The sequence below is a fragment of the Akebia trifoliata genome, chromosome 12, assembly GCF_017979445.1.
Source record: "Akebia trifoliata isolate Shusen 1 chromosome 12, ASM1797944v1, whole genome shotgun sequence".
Classification (NCBI taxonomy): Eukaryota; Viridiplantae; Streptophyta; class Magnoliopsida; order Ranunculales; family Lardizabalaceae; genus Akebia; species Akebia trifoliata.
Window position 1 is genome coordinate 34,443,657 of NC_141386.1, and position 20,117 is coordinate 34,463,773.

The 20,117-nt window shown below is 33.1% G+C and overlaps 1 pseudogene across 1 annotated transcript; it reads right to left on the bottom strand.

The window, feature by feature from the left end:
- Positions 1-12,112: 12,112 nt before the first annotated feature.
- LOC147389807 (sec1 family domain-containing protein MIP3-like) lies at positions 12,113-19,022 on the bottom strand (annotated as a pseudogene). The gene is made up of 8 exons (XR_015170802.1): positions 18,818-19,022; positions 17,445-17,500; positions 16,824-16,967; positions 16,206-16,355; positions 14,721-15,248; positions 13,135-14,622; positions 12,551-12,619; positions 12,113-12,418 (listed from the first exon to the last, which is right to left on the bottom strand). The product of XR_015170802.1 is annotated as a sec1 family domain-containing protein MIP3-like (transcript).
- Positions 19,023-20,117: the final 1,095 nt, after the last annotated feature.

Genomic DNA, 20,117 nt, shown 5'->3' on the forward strand with positions numbered 1-20,117 from the left:
GAATGAGAGGGGGAGAAAAGAGAAGAGATAGGTTATATAGAAGAAGAAAGAATTGACATTTGGGTGTAATAAATAAAGCCAGACTGTTCTTGAATTTCACCCCATACAATTTTCTCTCTCATACAGCCTTCTAACCATCTCCTCTCATGACTCACACAACATTAAATGCCCACAGAGTTCGTTGAGAAATTAACGTAAAACAGCCAAAACCTCAAAACTGGAAACTGCTTTAGCAAAACCAGATCCCAATCTCTCTTTCTCTCTCTCTCTAAATCTCACCCACCTAATTTTACAGGAAGAAGGGCTCCTCTTTAATTTCTAGCATTGAATGGAGAAGGGTATAGTAAATGAGATTAGTTGGGAACGTAGTAGAGGGGAGAGAGGGAGAGAGAGAGAGGATTGAAGAATCGGTCATGGGTTTTTTGAGAGATTTACTTTAAAATTTTAAATATGAAAACTTCTATTGGCACCATCAACTTTTACCTATTTCACCTGAACTAAATTTTAAAGAGAGATTTTACTGCCACATCAACTTTTCCTAGAAGCACACCAATTCATATGGATGCTAAAAGTGAGATTCTTCCGCCACATCAACTTTTACTAATAGCTCACCAATATATATGATATAATTAATGCACAACTTGGGGTGATTTTATTAAAAGTAAACGTTTGTGCAGAAATAGAATCTCTCATTTACAAAATAAAAAAGAGTCGTGATTTTTAGAATCATTTTTTTTTTCACTCAGACTATACTCAACTGATGTGACAAGGACACATAACAATTGATCGTTTTCTTCGGGATACACGAGGAAAAAGATCTATAGTTCTGTGCTCTTGCCACATCAGATGAGTACAAACCGAGTGGAAAAAAAAAAAAAAACGAGTCTAAAAATCATTATTGTTAAAAAAATTATTAGGTTGAGAATATCATTCTCTTACTTTGGAAAAGAAGGTTAGATATATAAATTTTCTTCTCTCTAGAATTATCGAAGAGCACTATATGAACATCAAGATATTATGATCATCTCATCATGATGTCAATTTTTTCTTTTTCGATGGGTTATTATCGATGGTAGTAATTTGAAGTTTTTTAAGAGAATTATTATTGACACCCTAACTTTTTCTTATAACACCCAAATTTCTTAAATTATTTATCACACCCCAAATTAAAGATTTAAACACTCTTCAAACATCACGCAGGTTTGGCCTCAAATTATTATCTCAACATTATAAAACATTATAACACTCGTTCAAAAAATTTAAATAATTATGTATAATTACAATTAGGTTTCTATAAAATCCTAAACCCCTAAATAGAAATCTAGCAATGAAAAAAATAAGAAAAGTTATGTTGCCATTTACTTATTCTCGTGTATTCATTTATTTTCTTTATTTTTAATTGAGGTGTAATAAGTAAAAGTTGAGGTGAATTTTTTTATTTTATCTTTTATCCTCTGCAAGTATTATGAAGGAACTTTTGATGTGCCTATTTTAAATGGATTATGTTAAGTTTTAGTTGAAGAGTGATAAATAGTATAAGTAATTGGGGTGTAATAAGTAATAATTGGGGTACCAATATCATTTCTCTTATATATTTGTAGATTAGAATGGTTTTTTTCATGAGTTAAATTTTAGTTGGGGAGTAATAACTGATAAATAGTTTAAGTAATTGGTATGTAATAAGTAAAAGTTGGGGTACCAATAAAATTTCTCTTAAATATTTGCAGATTAAAATGGCGTTTTTTCGTGAGAGTGGGTTTAGGGTTGGGTGAACGACCCGCCAACTAAACCGTCTACAAGTACAACTGCAAACAATTTTTATGCTACTGTGAGGATGACAGATGTCTGATCACTATCTCCGTAAGAGCTAGAATTCAGTGCTCCTGAAGTCGGTTTTCAAATCCAACTCCCTAAAACTTAATAACGCCAGGTGGTCTCATCCTACACGAAAGCTATTATGGGCTTCATAATGGATCCATAGATGTCTTTGAGCCCACGATAGTTATTTGGCCTTTTTCTTTTTTATTGTGTAGGTCCAACATGTCATGTCAATGGTGGTCCCATGGGTGTCTTTCAAGCCCACGTTAGTAATAAGCTGGTTGCTTTTTCTCGTTTGTAGGTCCACATGTCATGTTATCAGTGGTCCAAAAAAGGTTGCCACGTAGATATTTCAAATGTGGCTCTTATCATCAAGTCGACTTAGAAACTCGGCTGAGCCAGCTCAAGAAATCAAAGTCAGCGATATTTTTTTTACCTGACGGAGTTAAAGTTTAAACAGTCAATGTTTAATATTTGAATAATGCTAACGTGACTTCCTACACCATTGTGTTCAACACTGCGCTGACAAGAAGGTTTGTATAGATCCATGGATGATTTTCCTTGAGATACGAGTGAAAAGCATTTATGATTTCGTGCATAACATGACATCAGCTCAGTGTCCAATGCAGTGTCTTGCACAGTCACTCTAACATTATTCTTAATATGTTTGTAGAAAACCCAAGAAATTAATTGTAGAAATCTTTTTCGATTGACCATCTTCACCTCGAACTTCTAGATGCAATGGTGAACATGATTTTGCCTCAATGGATATCACCATTATCATCATTTGTCATTGTGTGATAATTTTTTTGATAATACACTCACTTAAAGACCGTCGTCCGGCTTAATTTAGTTCAATACTTTCTCTCTATATCTGGAGACCAATTCTTAAATCAGATTCACATAATATTATGTTAGTTTGAACCTTCACAAATCTATACCTTTATTAATAATTTTATGGATCAGGTAACTTTGATTTATAAGTAGCTCGCACGATCATAATTATTTGTGATCCCCTTTATAGGTGAGGTATATTTGATAAATGATAGAGTATTAAAACTTTTAAGCAGGGGCAGAGCCAGGATTTAACTCATGTGGGGGCAATGTAAGAGTGGAAGTTTTTTTGTGAGGGCAACAAAGATTGTAATTTTTTTTGTGGGGGCAACATAACAATGGAAATTGTTTTGTGGGGGCAACTAAGAGTGTAAAACAAATTGGGAGAGCAATAGTTCATTACTCCAAAGAACGTTTGAAAATTCTTATGGGGGCAAGTGCCCCCATTGCCTCCACTCTAAATCCGGCCCTGCTTTTAAGGTTCTGATAATCGAAACACCATGGATGAGAGGATCGTGCCAGAGCTTGAATAATGGTACCTATTACTACTATATATGTGTACTTGACATGCTTTAGAAATTTTGGGTTTCTTGTATTTTTTTTTATATGATTGAATCTGTAACAATGCATGTTGTATACAACTTTAGTGCACCCATTTGTTAATATATGCAACCTTTGAAATTTACAATTGAAGATCATAATCGATTTTAACGACATTCTCCACAAGTTCAATGATTATGATGGAGGGTGGTAGTAATCAATCATCTTCATAGTATTCTTAATGTGAATTTTAATGACGTATGCAGCCTATGGATTTTGTAATTGAGGACAATGATTAATTTCATCGACAATGGTCACAAGTTCAACGATTATGATGGAGGGTAGTTATCAATCATCTTCATAGTACTCCAACATCAATGGCGAACTATCGCAGATGTACAATAAGATTATGATATCTACACTGCCCATACTTTAATGGGAACAACAAGATTCATATTTTAAGTAGATCATGTCAATCTATATCATTGATTATGTGAGCAACCATTCAAAGTCCCTTATTGGCTTAGCGAAATTTTATCTACACACCAGTAATCTCTAATAAGGGCACTCATATTTTAGGGGCACCTCTAAAAATTGAAAAAATATTTTGGGCATTCCATGTCAAGGGATACCCCTTGTGACTTTAGTGACTCCAAGCAATTCCATTGAATCCAATGATTAGAGAAAAAGGAGAAAGAGAAAGATTGGAGGAGAAAAAGAAGAAGAAGAAGAAGAAGAAGAAGAAAAGAGATAGAGAGAGAGAGATTGTCGTGATGGTTCACCAGAAAATATGCAGAGGTGACAGAGGGGATGGTCAGCGTTTTGGATCACTGGAGAAGACACAAAGGTGATGGAGAAGGTAGCGTCCTTAAATTTTTTATTTTTTGAAATTGACCCATCCTTAGAGTTCAGTGGTGTATTACTATAATTTCTCTTTGTTAGAACTCAATAACTGTATGGCTCGATTGACCTACACCTTTTTACGTTTTTGACTTGCACAAGGATTCTATATTGTACAAAAATCAATAAATAAGGATAAATCTCAATTTACTTAGAATTAAAAATACTCTTTAAGTTTTAGTAGGAAACCTTGATGAATAGAAATACTATTAAAAAAGGATCTTTAGGCCCTTTATTTCCATCTATTTAAATGGATAAACACCCCTTGATAGAGTAGATATATGCATAAAACATGAGAAGAGATTCACTCTTGAATTGTGGTGATCTCCATCAATCATTAAAACCCTAGCCAATCCAACATATAGATGAGAGAGAATGTGAGTCTAGAAAATTAAATTCACCATCGGTAGTTCTAAGAAGATTCTTAGAGAAAGGAGACTTGTCATTTTAGATGATCACGTAATATTTTTACATGAATCTAATTATAATATTAAAATAAATAAATATCTGATTACGTTTTCACAAGCAATGAAAAAATAATGATTCTTCTAAGTGGATGGATACCATGAAAGAAGAATTAAAATCTATGGATCAGAACTGTGTTTGGGATCTTATTGAATTACTTCTAAAAATAAGAAAATCAATTGTAAATGGATCTTCAAAATTAAGCGTAACACAAAAAGCAATATCAAACGATTTAAAATCAAACTTGTAGCCAAATGTTTTACTCAGAAGAAATGTATCCATTACAATCAGACTTTCTCTCTAACTTAAAAAAAAATTCATAAGAGTCATCATGGTATTAATGGCTCATTATGATGTGAAGTTACACAAAATTAATGTAAAAATAATTTTCTTAAATAGGAGTTTAGATAAAGAAATTTACATAAAACCACCTGAAGGGTTCATAGAAAAAAAAATTAGCCTGCAGACTTAACATTTACGAACTTAAACAAATTTCTAAGCAATAATATGTAAAGTTCAATGATACCATTACATCGTTTGGATTTAAGGAAAATATTGTTGATTAATGTATATATCTAAATGTTAGTGGGAGTAAGTTTATTATGTTCGTTTTATACATGGATAATATTTTATTAGCTAGTAGTAATCTTAGTTTGTTGTACGAAACCATAAATTATTTCACAAAGAATTTCAATATGGTTGATATGAGTGAGGTAACATATGTCATTGGCATAAAAATTATTAGAAATCAATCTCAATGACTATTAAGGTTGTCTCAAAAAGGATATATCAATCAAGTATAAGAGACATATAACATGTAATCTTGTTATATCGGTGATACACCTATTGGAAAGGGATATAAGTTCAACCTGATGCAATATCCGTAGAATGATTTAAAAAGTGAGTAAATGAAGGTTATTCCATACGCCTCAACTGTTAAGAGTTTGATGTATGCTCAAAGAATGAAAAGTACTTGAACTATGTGAAACACATGCAGGTCAAGTACTTTGTGATTAAAGAGAGGGTCTAGAAACAATTAGTGTTAATAGAAAATATTAGTACCATTCAAATGATAGTTGATCCACTAAACAAAGGGTTATTACCAAAAACTTACAAAGAATATGTTATCAGGATGAGTTTTTTTTTCTTTTTTTTTTTGAGAAATCTCTTATGTATTTAGAATAAATTATTTTAAAGTGGTTATTTAATTGACATTAACAATAGTACTAACTAGAATTTTATTTCTACTTATTTTCTATTTTCATTTATGATATGATCAGATTTTGCTTTGGATTTAAGTAATATAAGAAATGTTTTGACAAAACAAATAACAGAGACACAATTAAAGGAAATATTAGGAAGGGTATTAATGGTGTAGTACATAAAAAGTAGTATGACATAGATGACATACAACCACCATGACTCACATTAATGTTTAATCGAAATATAATATTATAGTATCTAATTAAATATTGGGATTATTGACAAGATTTCAAAATTCATGATCACTTGAAAAATGTTTTTAGTTATAGAATCATAAATTGAGTCTTTTTCAAAAACAAACTATTTTGTAAAAAAAAATTCATTTTAACACAATCAATTTAATGGGTTAAATGGGCGAATTTTAGAATCAAATAGTCGTGTGGTCCAATTAACCTACACGTTTTTAGGTTTCTGATTTGCGCAAGAATTTTATATTGTAGAGACGTCAATAAATAAAAATAAATCTCATTTAAATTAGAATTAGAAATACTCTTTAAGTTTTAATAGAAACCTTGATGAATAGAAATCCTATTAAAAGATGATCTATACGTTTTCTATTTCCATCTAGTTAAGTGGATTGGCACCTCATAATAGAATAGATATACACATAAAACGTGAGAAGAGATTGGGTCTTGAATTGTGGTGATCTCCATCAATCACTAGAACTCTAGCCAATCTAATATAAAGAGGAGAGAGAATGTGAGTCTGAAAAATTAAAGAACACGTGGATCAAGATTCACGATTTGTGAATTTGTACACATCGGATCATTGGCACATGGATTACGAAAGGCACATCTCCAACCATATCTTGGATCATCGATTTAACTTATGACACAAAGTAAATATCCTAAACTTTTGATATTTAAGAATATGAATAGGTTCCTTGAGATATATGAATGATTATTTATCTTGATAAATTATATATTTATAGTTATGTATATAAAAATTTAGAATGGTATAAATATCACACCCTTGGCATATTTGGATCAACCATCATTGAAAAAATATGTGTTATTTTGTTTCAGTGGTCATCAAAATTCCTAAGTATAGTTTCTAAAACTTTTACAATGCCTGACTCGAAATTTGACCCATTTTGATATAATAACTTAGGGTTTGATCCAATTCCAAAACGTTAAATTCTGATAAGGAATCAATTTAATTACCTAATTGATTGATTTTGAATTAATCGTATTTGATTCAATAAGAACCAATTCAATAAGTATTGGATCAATTAATATCTGATTTGATCTAGTTCTAGATGAATTCTATCCAATCAATGAGCAACCCTATTGACCTGGAGTTGGAGACCATTGAGTAAGGTTTTCACCGTAAATCGATCAACTCATTGGCTTTTCTCAGAACATAATTGATTCGTCCTAACTTTCATAAAATTCACCTTATTTTTTAGAAAATTCAATTAGCAGCACTAGTTTGAATTGATTTGAATTTTTTTTTTGTGTGCATATTTTAAACTTTAGCTTTTTTAAAAGAATTGTGATAATCTAATTTCCCCAATGATATACTCAAAATACTTTCCTGAGGTGGGATGTGCTAGAACCATAGACTTTATGCCTCGGGATACATAACTGCACATCCCCATAAATTTGTGCAATTTTGTATCCTGATAAAAGAAAATCTATGATTCTAACACATCCCACGCCAAGAGACTATTTCGAGTATGCCACATGGGGGTGTCAAATTATCATTACTCTTTTGAAAATATTCTTAAAATATATTTATCATTTTATTTTTTATCGGTAACATACAATAAATATTTTTATAAAAATATCATTGTAGAATAATCAAAATACTCCATCTTAGATATATATATTAAAAGATAAAATAATAAATATATTTCATTAGTATTTTCGAAAGATCAAATTTATGAATATGATTCTATCATCCTTATGAAGTTTTTGAACGGATTTTATTCATTTTAGTGGGGTGGGGGTGGGGGTGGGGTGGATGAATCAAACCAAAATCCAAACCATATGGACCCAAATTCCAAGATCATGTTTCTAGACGTTGTCAGATACCCGTTGACAACTCCTACGATTAAAATGCCATTTTAATTTAGGAGACTTTTGATCTCGATTCATGTGCAATGTTTCTTCTGCTTCTCTGTCAATTTTTAAGGAATGGTTTTAAATGAGAAAGCTACTATTGCTACAACAAGTTTTACTAATGCCACACCAATTCCAATATAAATCACCAAAGAAGTGCACACATTTGGTGCGGCGTTAGTAAAAGTTGGTGTGGCAATAGTAACTCTCTTTGATGGTAGAAAAAACTTGTAAAATTGAGTTGAGCCACATTTATGTCACGTTGTGTAGCAAATCAGATACATGGCACGTGAGTTGAGGACACAATCATATATGGTCTACTAAAAATGTGCAAATTTGGAAAAAAAAAAAAGAAGGGTTTTCCTATTTGTAGCATAGACAAAATCCTTGCTACAAAGATTTTTTTGTTTTACAATATCCCAATAAAATAAATTCACTCATTTTGATTTGAAAGATAAAACATGTCTAGTTTAAAAGAACTCGATTTACTCCATGTCTAAAGTACGGTCGCAAATAATAAAAATACGAAAAACAAGTAGAAATTGAACTCAGGGCTTTGATAATCAACGTTGAAGTCATGTTAGAACTTAGTAACTTTGAAATGGTCGGCCTGAAATTAAGAATTAACATTATATCCGTACTCCTTATTTATACTCAATTGGAAGAGCCTATGTAAATATTATGTTCCACGATTTAATAGAATAATGAATTGTTTAAAGATTATAATTACAAAATATTAATCCATTTTGACATTCATAATCTCAAGAAAAATTAAGAAATTAGATAATTCCTTTGATTATTCTTTGTATCAATTATTTTTATATGGATTTTGTTAACATGTGTCCAAAGGGCACATGTTAAAGTGCAATAAATACACTTTGAAAGTTGGATTTTGTATCGAAAATGCCCTTTTTAATATTATCAAAATGCCCTCAGATTCCAATTTTCAAAGTGTATTTATTACACTTTTACGTGTGCCCTAGACAATCTTTTTACAATATAAAACAATAATTTTAGAATGTATTGTCATCCTTTCGCAACGGTCATTGAAAATGATAGATTGTTTTCAATATAACCACACTTATGACATATAAATAATGATAATAATCAACCCAAACTCGATCGGAACAGCTATGTTCATGACTTTACTTGCTAGACATAACATATGGATTGAGAACACGACACCGACCACACCGACTCTTTTAAGGCAGCGTTGGGGATATGCTTCTCCCATTCACTAACCACCCAATTTACAACTTTCAAAATATTGGAATCTTGCTCACCGACTATTTAATACAATTGATAATTGATATAATTATCCCAAAAAAAAAAAAAAAAAAAGGGAAAATAGAAAAAGACTTTTTATGTAGGTTAAGTCTTTTTCAAGGTTGTAGTGAAATGTTAGTGGCTATTACATAATATTGTGATAGTTTCAAATCTAAATTGCTATCGAGTAAACATATTTTAAAGTGGATTTTTTATTCTTTATCGTCAAAAACACTTAAGAAGTCTATGATTTAAAAAAAAAAAAAACATTTTGATGTTTATTACATCTAGGAAAATATGAAAGACTTATAATTTTGGGGCATCGAGTATGTGGGAGAATGAACGACGAAGCCTTAATGATTGGAAGTTGTGAGACTGAGATGGAAAACAACCTTGTTGTAGATGGCTTTAGTTTGGCATATAGCAAAGCATGCACTTTTATGCCATTATGTGCGATATGAGGTATGATCTTGACGTGAAGTGACCCTAAGAATGCACTTCATATTGCACATCCTAGCATGAAAGTGTGTAGGAAACATAGATGCTTTTTGATTCGTACCTCGATGAAAAGCATGTATGGTTCCTACACACTTTCATGTCAGGGATGTGTGATATGAGATCCAATCTTGAGGTCACTCTAACAAGGCTTGTCTAAGAAAAGGGTGGCGTTCGGGAGCCAACATTAGGGAGTGAGCCAACACATTTGTCCCATGTGGCTTAAAAGTTTCGGATTGAACTGATTTTTAATGAGGATGATCTCTAAGTCCATCAAAAGTAACTTAGAATTGTGAATTGTCGATTTTTTATTGAAAATTTGTAAATCACTTTTGATAGACTTAAAATTTTCAGATTTGACTGATTTTCGGTGAGGATGATTTCCTCACTATAGAAATCATCTTCACGAAAAATGAGCTTAATCCAAAAAATTTAAGTCACATAAGACAAACATGTTGTCTCCCGAGCATGACCCCTACAATATATCCCGAAATTTGGTAATCCCACCACCCTCACATTCTTGGGTACTCAACGTGAGACTAAATCATTCTTGGGCTAATAAATGCACTAATTCTTCTCTCTTACATTTGCTAAATCATCATATATTGCATTAAATTTTTTCAGAAGAACTAAAATTTCTTATACGAACTTTGAAAAACATTATCCCAGAAAATAGATTTCTTAACAACTTATTTTGCCCAAAAAGATTTGCCAGAGCCAATGATAAAACTTAATTGTATGCTTGAAAGAGTAATTTGCATGCTTAAAATTTAGTATTTTCAAAGAAAAATCATTTTCCCCAGAGAATGACTTTCCCGCTTTGCATGTAAATTATCCCCCAACTAAACTCCTCAAGAAAAAGATTCTCATCAAGGTGGGAAAAACTTAGGGTATTTTAGAAACATTCCCCCTAAAAATTGGTCATATTAGGTGTACCCTTTCCAAAATGTCAGATTAGGCTTACCGCTTGACCGTAAGTCAACGTTACGTTTTCCTGATTATTTATCATTGAAATTTTGATTTTGATTTTTTTCAAAATGTTCTTTAAATATTTAAGTTACTAAATCAAAATTGGAAAATATCAAACTTCCACTGGTAAACAATGTTGACTTACATTCAAGGGGGTAAACCTAATAATGCATTTTGCAAGGGGTGAACCTAATATCACCGATTTTACAGGGAGAGACTTCTAAAATGCCCAAAACTTAATGTTTTCTATTGGTAAGCTGAAATTGAACCCACAGCCCCTAAGTTGTTTTGCAATAAGAGCTATGGGTCTAAGCCCTGGGAAATATGAATTTGATTCTCTCACGATAACTCTACCTTCAAGACTAAAACCCAACTCTCTTTTTGGCATTTTCCTAGGTACAATCAAATAGGCAAATATTTTCAGTTACAATATTTTTTCTAATTTTCATTTTCTTAGAAAAACTTATTTTCCCTATGAAAATGTCTCCTCTCCAGCCATACAAACGTTTGTAAAGCAAAAACAAAAATCACTTTACAAGACGTACACACTAAAAGCACCCTTTTCTGTGGTTTCTATTCATTTAATTTGGGCATTTTCTTCAAGAAGCAATTCCAGGTGCCTGTTAAAAAAGCCTATGATGGAAAGTACTCTAATTCAAAGGAAAATAAAAATCACCAATCACGACGATCTCTAGTGTGTGGGTGCAATGTACTGAGGTCCAAACATTCTTGCTTCTATGAGCTTGAACTACTATTTCACGCTTTGAGCGAAATAGACCTGAAATTGGTTACAACCAGGATTTGAATTTGCATTTTTACTAGCTATTTTAGCTTAATTATTATCTGTAATTAAATTGTTGAAATTCTGAGGAAAATGTTAGAATTAAAGCTTAGATATACAACTAATTGGGTAAAACCCATAGTTCAGTTGGTTTGACACATTGCAAAACAACTTTAAGGCCGCGGGCTCAACTCCAGGTTACCAATAAATAAAAAAAATATATTGTGATAACCTAACTCGGAAAACCATACTCGGTTGACATGGCAAATGCACAGAACCATAGATCTTTTTCTTCGGGATACACAAGGAAAAAGTCTATGATTCTTCGCACTTGCCACATCAACTGAGTACAGACCGCGTTTGTTTTTTCGAGTCATGTTATCATTAGTCATTAAAGTATGCTACTTTTGCAGACTAAATTATAGGAGTTCAGGATTTGGGGGCATTTTTTAATGGTGGATTCATGAAATTCTGAGGCTACATATAATCAAGGGTAATTTAGATGTTCCCCTCCATGTTTTCAAATTGTTGACGTGTCCTCCCTTGAGTCAAAAAACCATGATTTTTTCTCTTCGACCCTTAGTGTATGCCATGTTTGTTAAAGGATCCTTCTAGTTTTGTTTTTTTTTCTATTTTGTTTAAGTAGGCCCTCTCTCTCTCTCTCACACACACACACACACACACAGGCACATACATACATACATATATGTCTCAAAGATTTAATAACAAATTAAAATTTTGACAACCATTTTGACGGACCAGCACTTGTATCCCTTCCATTTTTTATTCCCTCTCGGACATATATCACATGAAAATGTTACATAACATGGTATGATGAGCATGGCCAATAAATATTGTATTTTCTTTTCTATTTTTCTATTTTTTTTTAATTAAAAAATGTTGGTAAGGACTAAATGTAGCTAGAAGAACCCAACAACAAATCAAACATGTCATCTGGAGTTAAAAAAGTTGTACCACCAATAATCAGCTCCATATCTCGTCTCCCACTTTGTGACAATGCCTCCTGAGCTTCAAAAAAAATATATATATATCATCTGTCATCACCCTTTAGAATATCTAAGAATTTCTTCTAATCTATGAACTTAAAGGAATGTAAGATAGAAAATTAATGAGATCGGATTTGAGAAGTTCAGACCTCCTGACCATTGATGCCCCCCACAACAAAAACCAGCAGCACACTTTGGTCACTAAGGCTTGGTTTTGCCTGCAGAGTTTGGAAATCATAGTTAATCAAATACTAGGAAAAGACTGGGTCTTCTGATGAGTGGCCTCCTTTCATTTAAAATATGTATGGGGAATGCTGCTAACGTCCAAGACCTCAGGGATATTAGCATTCTCCAACACATTTTTCCAATAATACCCCTACACATTTTGTCTTTTAGTGAAAAAGACAAGGTATAATAGACTTTTTACATAATATATACTTTTTATATAATAAATGCTAAGGGCATTTCTTCTTTAGATTTAATGTTTTATTTGCAATAAATGCTTTTTTGCATTAATGCTTTGGTAATTAATGCAAACAAATATTTATTATATAAAAGATCAACATACTCTTATCTTTTTTACTAAAAGATAAAATGGATAGGGACATTATTGAAAAAAAAAAATGTGATGGACAATGTTAACATCCCAACGAGGACTTGGGACGTTAATGACTATTTCGTCGTATAGGAAACTATATTAAACTTTGGTAAAATAGGGTGCAGAAACTTGTACCTGTCCAAGGCCAAATCTACCAAACCCACTTTTAAAGAGCCAACCAACAGTAGAAGAATGATACTCCAACCCAGGTACTTCGTGCTTGCCCAAAACCAAGGTCAGAAGTTTATAAAGCAATCCTTTACCTATGCAAGGATCGCCACCAAAGTTACTTTCTGAAGCCAACGGACCTTCTCTTAATGGTATATTCCTCCTTTTCAAACTGGATAATTTATGAAAGAATTTAAAAAGTTTATCCACCCTATAACGCAATTCCAACTTCAATTGCATGTCTCCATATACTTGCTCGCTATTATCGAAATCATCAATAGCTGATTCATTGAGAATCCTCTTCGGGTTTCCCGGATTTTATCTTGTTTAAGTTGGTTTCAAGCTCTTCTTCTATACCATGGAGGAATTTCATCCTTGTGGCCGATGGGTTTTCAAGGATAGCATCCACTATAGCTTCCTTCAAGAAATGCTCCTCTTCCCAAGAAAAAGGCCACCAGAACCAAATGTTGGAAAGTTTTCACCAGCCAAAATATATCCAATGATTGCCAGGAGCAGCGCATCTTGGAAAGAGAGAAGACTTTGGGAAAATTCCATGTTCTGGTTCTTGTGTTCATTGGATCTAACAAAAACACTCTTATTGATGAGGTCACGAATTTGAGCAGAAAGACTCTGACTTGTATCTTGAGCACTTACTTTCAATATCCTCTCAGCGCTGATAAATGCATCCCATCGGGAACTATGAGGTTCGCCTAGAGCAAAAAACGCAGCTGCTGCCAACTGAATAATCCTTCTATTTCTTATTAAACATGATTGGTCTCTAGTCAGAGATTTAACCATATAATACAGATCTTTTGTAGCAAATCCTGGTTGAGTTCTCACATTTATAGACAATTTTTCCCGTCGTAGAACTTCCAGTAGCCACTTTTTAATTAGTAAGGACACATCTTTTGTTCTTCTATCTAGTAGTCTCCACGTATTGTGCTCCCTGATAATGCTCAGTTGGGACAAATGACCCCTTAAGTAACCCAAAGTCACTATGTACAGAATCCTCACCATGAACTCTACTGCTAAGATCAACAAATCAGTAATTTGAGACCCAGGAGAATTACTTGAATTCCAACCACTGACAAAAGCTTCAATTGCTTCTGCTAGCTGAATCTTAGCTTCTAAAGGTTCTTCTTTGCTCAGAATTCTTCCGAGTGGTATCTGAACATCAAGTGGAGCACGCTGTAAACAAGCAGGGCCATGTTCGCTTTGAATTGCACGAGAAGGGGTGGTGGTTCTTTCCCTACGAGGCAGAGATGAGAAAATACGATCAACAATCGAATCCCCATGACAGCATGGGGTGATTAGATCGAGCGTACGGTCAACAAGTAACAAACCCGCTGATCTTTTACACCGGCCTACATCATAAAGACTTGACGTGTCCATCAAAATCTTCCCGATAGTTTTGGACAAATCATCAAGGGAAAATATTTCCATCTTCAGATCCATCTACATGTTTTGGAAAACAAAACTTATGGTCAGAGTGCACCCAAGAGAGAATTTTTCATGAAAACAAAGGTTTTATTTTTTTGAAATGAGCCCACTACCTTGGAAACAAGATGGTAAAGAAAATGTGCGGTAAGAGTTGCCCCAGGGGGAGTGTCTTCACCATCAGAAACCAGCCCAGTACTTATGGGAGGCAGCCTAGGGCTAAGGGAATCATCGTGTTTGTTTGATAGACATGCTTCAGAAACTGTTCCCTCTGAAGGTAAGACAAAGACTCCTGGTGAAAGAGGACACAAAATCATAGGGAAGTGATGCACAGAAACAACCATTTTTAGCCATCCATCTTCTTTACAACTCATTGAGTTAGCTTCATGGAAATCTCTTCCACTGGGGCTAGCTTCAGTATAAGTGATGTCCTCTTAACTTGAAGTGAGTTGCAACCAGCCTTCATCTTCGGAAGCCAACCTTTCATTGAAGTTGCTTTTTTCTGAAGGCCTAAATTGAGGTGAATTGCATTCTTTTGTCTTACATTTCTTTACAAGCTCTTCATAATCTTGGAGAAGTAAGGATTCATATTCATGAAAAGCATCTGGTCCCAGAGGTGAATCAGTATACGCTGAGTGAGCAACCTGACATTCATGAAATCGATAAAATACAATTTAACCATCAAATATGGAACCTTAAAAATTTAGTAGCTGAAGTTCACTTCTTAATAAAACTGAGAACTAGTGAACCTTAATATTTCACATTTGGTAACATAGTATGTTATCTTTTATTTCACTTGTCAGATGTAAAAAACAATACAATTTTGTCCTCTAAAAAACCAGTCATCTTCAGTCATAAACATATGGTGGCCAAATCCACGTATTTGTTGTAACAATTGCAAATACAAATGACAGATACAAAATAAGGGGAGAGTGTGTGTGTGTGTGTAAATATTTATATTTATATCCAATTTGTAGCAATATTTTCCCAGATAACTGTTTGGTCTCATGTGGGGTCATTTCATGCCCTTACATGTTCAATACAGACGGTGAACCGAAAAGTGCACCTGATAGTTTCACCAGAGTTCCATGGAAATTGGAAAAGGGAACTAACTTCCTAATTGGAATCATACATAAATAGAGTAGAAAGATAATTAGGATGTGTAAAGTTAAGTGAGAACATTTCTTTTTCTTTTTTTTTTTGCTAGGCAAGTGAGATTACTGGCTAGTAATTAGTAGGTGAAGGCAGCTTTTGAACTCAGGTGTGGCATCAACATCCACAGACTATAACCAACTTAGCAAATGGGGACCTTCAAAGAGTTAATGAGAATACTTTTTTTTTCGAAGGTAGTAAATGAGAATACTTGCTATTTTAAATATGCATCATAAGGACATAAACTCAATGGACTTTCCTCCATAAATGCCAAAGTGCAGGAAAAAATGATATACATAGATCAAAGATAGAAAAAGAATGACGTGTATTGAAATATTTATGAGCAAGGTTACCAAATGCATGACTAAAATATTTCAACTAGGAAGAACCCCAAGACACATATGATGAAACCATAGAAATCAGAATCAGGTGAAGAACTGAAGAAGCACCTCTGAAATAGATGTAAATATAGTGCAATGAAGAACGTTGGGATGCATGCTCAGGCAGCGTAGAATATACTGATGTGCATCGCTTAGAAGACGGGATGTGATGACCACCAGTTTCCTTGCATGATCAAAAATTGAGTTCCAATCAATAGCCTAGAGGGAAACAAGCAATTGCAAAATTATTAACCACATTTGAGATGCCAACATTACATATGGTTGTCTAATGTTTGTAACACATCATTTAAAACATTCTTATCAGCTAACTGCTAAGAATTAGCAATTTGGGGGGCATAGTATTTTCCATTTTTATTGATTGCATGTATGACATTCAATTGACTACATCAAATTTTTTGAAATATCAAATGAGGTAGCAAAGAAGTGTAGAATCAACTAATCGCACGGTAGTCAACTAATCACTTAGTCTGAATACTGACTGCTTTTCATGTAAAACCCATTCCTTAATTCTTTGAGCATCAACAACAAACAGAATTTTGTGGCATAGAAAATACATAAGGTGGTCACCTTAGTTTGAGTAGTATAGACCAATAGGTTGGATCTAATGTTAGACATAATAAGTAAGACCATCTTATCAATAAAACAATGCCGTTAAACTTTACTTACAGCATCAAGAGAAGAATTGTTTTCTAAGCTGCAAACAGCACGCACTCCAAGATCCAACAACACTGGAAATGCTCCTAGAAATTGGAAAGCCTCTGTACAACCAGCATCCAGGTAAAGAATGGCATCTTCAATGTGCTCTGATATCTAACCAATACCATCGTGAAAACTTAGACAAGATATATAAGAATTTTAAGCTTTGTCATTGAATCAAAGAATATCATGTCCAACATTGATGTCGAAAGAAAAATGTTTGCATGAAGATTTGACATTCACATTCATGCCTAACCCAATAAACTAATCAACAAAAAATCCGACTGAATGCTTTATAATTTAAGTTTCATAAAAAAAAAATGGAATATGTTACGAATCTCATTTTGATTTAATGGTTGAGCATCTACATCTAGTTTGTGGATGTAGATAAAAAGACCAGGAGTGCTAACAGATACCGCAAATCCCATTTGAATGATTTTTCAAGAGTACCTCAAATATAAACTTTAACAAATGATTTGTCCCAGATCTACCATTGCATTGGAAACAGAATCCTTAAAGAAATAAAGAAACAATTAAGCAACGACAAAACCATGTAGAAACAATGGGAGTCATAGCTTCGAAAAAGCTTACTTGGCGAATTGAATCCAAGCAAGATTTGATCACCTCAGCAAAAGCCATCGTTCAACCTGCCACCCCACAATCTGTGAATTTGTAAGTATCTCTTTAAAATATATAAGCAGAACCAATATTTGAGCATATCTTAAAAAAAAACACAGCACAAGAGTAATTAAAAAACATTCCAAAGTATCAACATCTTGTTATTCATAATGGTAATGATGACACCAAAATGGATAATGAAAAACTAATGTATGTTGATTCAGATTCAATTTAATGATCATCCCTGATCGTTAGTTCTTACATGGGGAAAGGCTTTGATGATGATGATGACAAGAACAAAAGATTCAACAATTAAATTCCTGGACAACCATAGAAAGAAATACACCGTTAAGCTTTGTTCTCTATCTGAAAGATGCTTCATGCAAATGGCCTGTTTATAGCTTGATTTGTGAATCCATTAGTTGAAAATTGAAAACCGTATGAATTCACAATCCACATAAAGGGGAACTGCAAAGTCCAATTCCTTGTTAATATGCAAGGAATAATTTGAGTTACATATCACAGATTTAAGGTCTGAATGCCCAATAGCACCATATACTTGTAAAAGCAGACAAAATACTCGGAGCCTCCACATATCATAAACCCTCTCAAAATATTATTTTATCACAGACCCCAACCCTAACGCTACGACCTCTTTAAAATCCAACACCCACTTTTTTTGTTTGATAATTAAACCATCACCCTAATTACCAAAGAATCATTTATCCGGGTAGCGCAGAGACACCCCCAACATACATCATAGACAAAGCATTTACACTAAAAAAAGAGAGTGCCTTCCAGGAATTTGAAATCTATACTGAAGTGTCCGCGTAACATAATCAAACTATACAAATCTCGCACACACCAAAACAATCAAAATGCATCCTTAGTGCAGCTGCAAAAGTGATGCAAAGAGTTTTACTGATTGAATTGCTGTTTTTGTGCAATTTGCACCTAAAACTATGGTTCTTTGGCACGATAATAGTAATCCAAACAAGCCCTTATGTTGGGAAATCTATTGTGGATCTATTCCAACACAGGACACGTACAGAATTTTGAATAATTTGGATCTAGGTTTGCGTAACTAATTTTCACAAATGTATCAATCTATCCGTGTTCTAGAACAACACCAAATCATAATTAAACAAAAAAGTTTGAACTTTGAAGTATAAAGCCATTGATTATTGAGAATTTTCATAAAATTCGATCGATTTCCTCCAATAAGAAAACTCTAACAAGGTGAAACCTATCTTTACTTCCTCTGCAACTCGATTTATTCTCATGGAGGTCACGAATTGCAGAAAAAAGAAACCTTATGTGACGAAGATTGAAACAATAACACGTACTCGGGGTGAGAATCGAGACTGTAAAATTGAAATTTCAATCAAGATCAGCATAGAAACCCTAAAGATGGGCTTACTAGAGAACGAGAAAGGGACCGTTACACCGAAACGATTCTTCACTGCTTCAAAGACTGTAACAGAAAACATCCAGATTTCACCGGGAACCGAAATGTTTCCCTCCCAGACCGATGAAAGCAGACGGGTTATGATTCAGTGCTTCACACGTCATAAGAGTGTAAAGGTTGGGATTTAATCTCACCATCAATCTCGAGAATAATTTTTAATTTTATTCTCTCCTCTGCTAAAATGTCATCCCAACTTTATTTTCTTTCTCTTTTTTTCAAAAATACATTTTCAACTTTATTACTTTTTCTCTTTTACTATTTAACTCAATCTCGAAGAGAATGCCCGTACAATTAATTATAAATATTTTAAAAGAATTCTATCTTTTTAAAATAATTAAGGTTAGGTAGAGGATGTGATCGTAAAACTCATTTATCACTTAAATAAATTAGACAAATCATCTGGATCTCGAAGATTAGTCATTCGTTATTTTAAAAATATTAATTGAATTAATAAAAGCTTGATCGAGTCAATCAATAATTTTTTTAAATAATTTATATATTTTTTATTTATAAAAATTAAGATTTTATAACTAAACATCTACTAGTAAATAATTTTAAAATATTTTAAATGACTTTGCTATCTCTATCTTCCCTTAAATTATTGATAACTTATAAGTAAGACTAAGTAATTGTATGAAAATAAATAGAAACCTCAAGGGACCCTTGACATATTCCTTAGGATTAGAAAAGAAAGATATCTAACAACGAACAATGTCCCCATAACCATTTTCATTTTACGTGACCATGATATGATTAATGATTTAGATGGAGTAAGCATGTACAAGCATTAACAAATACTCTCTCTCGTTAATGAGACTATGTGGAAGGATAACGATTTAACCTATAAATAAAGGTAACTTACATATTACTATTTTATTAGTTGATTGTAACATCATACTCAGTACATCTAACTTTGGCATCAAAGTCTCATTGACAGATACCACACTAATATAAGACATATTTTTCTAAGAATAGATTCAAGATATTGCATATCTCGATGATGTTAGATGGGAATCCCCCACCCTAACCCATATATATATATATATATATATGAGCTTCTCATATTATAACATTTCTATAAAGAATGGATTTTTTTTGAAGAAAATGGACCCAAATTCGTTGCCCTAATAATGCCTAAGGAATAAATTTGCTTCGCTCTTAGAAAGCAACCCCAACAA